The sequence below is a fragment of the Cibotium barometz genome, chromosome 46, assembly GCF_041138505.1.
Source record: "Cibotium barometz isolate CiBa-2024 chromosome 46, ASM4113850v1, whole genome shotgun sequence".
Taxonomy (NCBI): domain Eukaryota; kingdom Viridiplantae; phylum Streptophyta; class Polypodiopsida; order Cyatheales; family Cibotiaceae; genus Cibotium; species Cibotium barometz.
Window position 1 is genome coordinate 7,511,516 of NC_141091.1, and position 5,623 is coordinate 7,517,138.

Sequence of the window (5,623 nt, forward strand, 5' to 3'; positions counted from 1 at the left end):
TGAGGATTATAGTTTCTTCCAATGTCTGCCGGCGGAAGGGACAGATATGTTTGAGGAGACAGTAGCCCCCATTCGGGTATGTGTGGTTTTTCACCACTCTAGACCCTCTACGCCAGATAATGGTGCAATGATCTTCTCTTTTCCATTAAGTGCAGCCCCAGGGATGGAGTGGATTCAGAGTTGGTGGCAGCCACCATTCAAGGACAGGATGTTGAGCTCTCCCACCATCTCCACGATCTTCGCATCACGAACATTCTCACCCATTTTTTGGCCTTTGGCTAGGATGGAGCTTGGAGGCTCAGCCCACCGAGACTAGGACGGGGGGCCTCCAACCTGGAGGTGTTGCTTTTTGTACTCATGCATACTTCTGCCACAATACCTCTTCCCCTTTCTTACAGATACCTCCATAGTGATCAATGGATTCTGGAGTATGCATACGCTCGCGCCCGGACAAAGTGACATCACATGGTGGGCAAGATCAGTGCCCACCTGGGGTGCCTTCATCCCCGGACGGACTGTGACTATTCCCCATCTAACCCTCACCCAAGACTCTCTAGAGGAGAGCAGTTCCGCCAGTGCAGCATCACACAGAGATTGATATGCGGATTGTCTCATGGAACATTCAGGGTTTAGGGGGGCTTCAGGGCTTTTAGAGACAAGGTGTTCTAAGAGGCGAGCTTCAGAGAGCCATAGTTGGGGGACCCATCGACATTCTATTCCTTCAGAAGCATCACCTTTCTGAGGGGCGCACCCGCTGATATGCGGGAAGATTCTTCCAAGTAGGAGTCACACATTCTGGTCTCCATCCTTCGGCCCCTTAGGGACGCAAGGAGGTGTGTGTGTTTCTGTCAATGAGCACCTTTTGTCAGCAGTGACAGGCTCAGGAGTCATAGTCCCGGGGCGTGCACAGTGGATTACCGTATTGATCGGAGAGGATAGTGTTGGCTTCCTCAATGTTTATGCTCCGAACGCTGCTTTAGGTAGAGCCCTCTTTTGGAGCATCGTCCGGCAGGCCCTCCCCTAGGCTGACTTTTGGTGCTTGGGCAGCGACTTCAGCATGATACATGTAGTTGAGGACAGACTTGGAGGTGGCACGGCCACAATCTCAAGAGCAGAGTATTCGGCTTGGGAGGATATGAGTCTAGTACTCAGGACCCTTGGCATCTTCCAGTGCTTGGGTGTAGCCCTCGGAACCTTAGCTTCTCGAGATCAGATAGGAGCAGCACCAGTCCCAACCTCTCTAGACTAGAGAGGTTTTATGTTGATGAGTGAGCTTGCAGCCGTGGGGGCATGATTGGTATCCTAGAAGGCACTACTTTTTTTTATCACGGCCCGGTTATTCTGTCCTTAGAGGACCCCTGGAGGCATGGCAGGCATGCGAGCTCTAGGATTCTGGACAGCCTCATTCAGGACCCTGAGATCTGCAGCAAGATAGAGAAGATATGGGCAGGATTGGACTTTCTCTCGAGCTCTGCTGCGTGCACATCGGGGATGTGGACCCAAGGGAGATTAACAGTTTCTTGCAGGAGGCAGCCCAGAGCCGATTGGAGGGATTCCAAGAGCAAGAGAGGAGTCTGAGGAGGAGTCTAGCCTCTTTACAACAGCTTTAGGAGAGATCCCCCGATAGCCAGTGGATCGAGCATCAGCTTGCTGCCGCCCGCACGGAGATGAGATCCATTGCGAAGAGGAGGGTAGAGTACATGTGTCGTGCCAGGGATTCATTTTGGACTTAGGCCGGCGACAGTGTCACAGCGAATTTCTTTGAGATAGCCGGCCACCACAGGAGGAGAGACGACATTGGCAGGTTGCATGGCCAAGATGGAGCTATTGTTTTAGATCCCCACCATGTGCGAGCCATCGCCATAGACTTTTTTCAATCTCTTCTCACAGGTGCCCCATTATCTCCACAGGTGGTGGACGCACGCGAGAGGGTCTAGCGGCACACTAGGGAGGTGGTTCCCCCTTCTCTTCGGTCCTTCTTATTGACACCATTCACTGTCGAGGAGTTGGAGGCGTTGACAACACTTCCGAGGGGCGAGCCATCGCCATATTCTTTTTTCGATCTCTTCTCACAGGTGCCCCATTATCTCCACAGGTGGTGGACGCGCGCGAGAGGGTCTAGCGGCACACTAGGGAGGTGGTTCCCCCTTCTCTTCGGTCCTTCTTATTGACACCATTCACTGTCGAGGAGTTGGAGGCGTTGACAACACTTCCGAGGGGTGGACGGGCTTCCAATCTCTTTCTTTCTTCGTCATTGGGACCTCATGGAATGCGGCCTTCGAGTTGCCTTCAATGAGATTATGATCACAGGTGTCATGCCAGAGGTTCTCAGAGGGATTGATTCACTTGATTCCCAAGGAGGGTGGTGACAAATTGGAGATCCGGCAATGGAGACCCATCATGCTTCGAGGGACCGCCTATAAGATCTTGCCCAAGGCCATCAGCAGGAGCCTTCAGCCTATTCTCTCAGACTTGATCCATGACACTCAGATTGGCTTTGTTCAAAATCGGAGCATTCTGGACAACATCTTTACCCTCTGGGAGGCGACAGCTTCGGCCATGATGCGGCAACAGGACCTCATTGTGCTACTCCTAGAATTTGAGAAAGCTTATATGATAGGGTGGATTGGAGCTTTCTAGAGGGCACAATGAGCCGGATGGGATTTCCCATGGAGTGGATTGTGGAGTCTTAGAACTTTAGAAATTCATACACACAAGCTAAAGGCTTCCACGTAGACTCATCTTCAAGAAATCTCTTCCATTTGATGAGAAATTCTTCAATGGTACGGTTCCTCAAAATCCTATCTCTTCTTCCCCCACTACCCTTTTTGGTATGTATTCTTCAATGAGAATCTCTTCCTCCTCATCCAAAGGAGGTAACTCATCCACCACTTGAAGATCTTGTCCCACATACCACTTGAGATTAGATATATGAAACACATCATGCATTGTCCCACATACCACTTTTTGAAGATCTTGTTCCATATACCACTTAAGATTAGATTTATGAAACACATCATGCATTCTTATGGTGTTGGGCAATTGGAGTTTATAAGCCACTGCCTTAAGCCCCATAAAATCTATATGCCAATTTGTTGTTGAGTCCATCCTTGAGAGAAGATCTTAACTGTTGAGATATCGAGCTCAATTGCGGACATTGATGACCCACTTGGATGATAGCTTTCACACATATGCCACTAGCATGACTGGTGAGATTATGAGTGATATGCCGCCAGTGGTTTACAGGTTGTGTGACAGCCACTTTAGTGTATTAGAGTTACAGCATAGTTCTAGCACGAGCTCATGTAGTCGAGTTTACACTATGGACCAATCATTGTATGCTATAGTAGGAGAGTACTTTTCCTTATAGTATGTAATATTATCTCTTTATGTTAATGGTTATAGAGAAAAGAAGAGAATAGAAAAAAACTCAGCCATCCATTTCTCGTGTGCTTGTCTCCTCTTGTGTATGTGTTTGCTTGCAAGGAGCTCAAGCTCATCCTCTCCCGCGCATTCTTCTCACGGTATCAGTAGCAATCGGTACACGGGTAATTCCATCTCTTTTCCTCTTTGATTTTGGAGCAACACCTTTGGGTAGCTGTGAGAGTTGTAGGTAGACATGAAAGTCTCTATCTCAAATTAAGGCATTCTCTTGGGTGAAGAAAGAAGAACCTATTATGTGTACTATGTTAACTACTAAGTAAATTTTTTACGTATTTTGGCATGATACCGGTGCATTTCGGACCCATTTGGATATTGCAAGGGGTGTTGGTGGATATATGTATGTGTATTCTCGTTACTTGCTATGACAGTTTGAGTAAGAAGAAGTGTTGCTAGTGAGCTTATTTTGCAGATTCGTGTATTCTCGTCACTTGCTATGACATTTTGAGTAAGAAGAAGTGCTGCTAGTGAGTTCGTTTTGCAGATTGAGCAGTGTTGAAGGTTACATACGAATAACTCTATTGCAAGTATTTGGTTGGTTGCAAGTGAAGATATCTGATAACTTATAACAAATTATGAGTGAGAAGCTAGATAAGAATAATTTCCAAGTTAGGAAAATTAGGATAATCAATTTCCTTATGAGAAAAAGACATGGGAAATTCATCACAAGTAATGAAAAGGATCCAAAAGTTGCTGAAGAAAATCACATCCCATAGCAGGTGCAAGCATATAAAGCATGGCATGAAAGAGCCAAAAAGGTATTGTATTGGTTTGTCTGTCAATGAGACAAACTTTATGATTGTGTATGTATATACAAGATACGCAAGTGCCTACAAAAGGCTTGGGACACCTTGATGAAGATATACAATTCTAATACTCAAAGTTGAAAGATGTAACAAAAGCAAGAGTTGTATAATGTGACCAAAGGAAAGTTAAGTATAAATGATTACTCAATGAAGATTAAAGGGGTTTCAAATGTAATTGCTTGTATTGGATCACCACTAGATGACGATGATATGGTATTGATGACCTTGAATGGTCTTGGTAAGAAACACAACCAGTTTTAAACCTCCATTGAAGTCCAAGAGAACTTTCTAGATTTTGAGGAACTGATTGCTCTCCTCATTCATGAGGGGATGAATCTTGGGGGAGGTTCATCCTATGAAAATTCACATAACTAAGCCTTCTACTTAGATACAGGTAGTAATCGATATGCAATGGTGGTTGACTTGGAAATCAAAACCAAAGACAACAATAACAACAACAAGAAAATCGGTCTCATACAGGAGAGAGACTGAGGTGGTTGAGGAGATGAATCTTGGGGGAGATTCATCCTACAAAAATTCACATGATTAGATCTTCTACTTAGATACATGTAGAGGTAGAGACAAATCGTAATGATGCAATAGTGGTTGATTTGGAAATCAAAACCAAAGACAACATTAACAACAAGAAAAGCAGTCTCATACAAGTAGAAGAGGTCACTCTAGAGGAAGGGGGAGCCAGAGAGGTCGAGATGGTTGGCAAAGAAATCAAAATACCGATGTCATTCTATGGGAAACTAGAGCACATTGTAGAGGACTAACTATGCATCATCAATAAACAGGGTGATGATAGAAGTTAGCAATTATTTATGAGGAGCACATGCTCAGTTTCACGACATGAGATGTGTCAGGATTAGGAGATAATTGGTATGTGAATCATGGCCCCTCTAACCACGTAACTAGTCATGGTGAGTGGTTTAGAGATATGTAGAAAAAAGAAAAACTAAGGTATATGAAAACAAGTGATGATACATGCACATCCCATTGTGCATGTTGGTACTTCATGTTCTTAATATTACAAAAAGCGTAGTTTGTGTTGGACAGATAATTGAGCAGGTTCTGTAAGTGAGGTTCAATCCTCAAGGGTGCTTTGTGGAAGACTTCAAAAATCAAGATCGTTTGGTTGCAAAGGGTAACAGAAATGGCACGGTGTTTACTTTGGATGTTAACATACATCAGGTTTGGTTGCAAAGGGTAACAGAAATGGCACGGTGTTTACCTTGGATGTTAACATACATCAGGTGAAGGACACCATATATACGCATGGAAAAGTGACATTGTAGATATTGACATCATGTGAATATACAATGGGTGAAAGTCTATGTAGATCTATAATATTATTGTAGGTTTATCAAAGT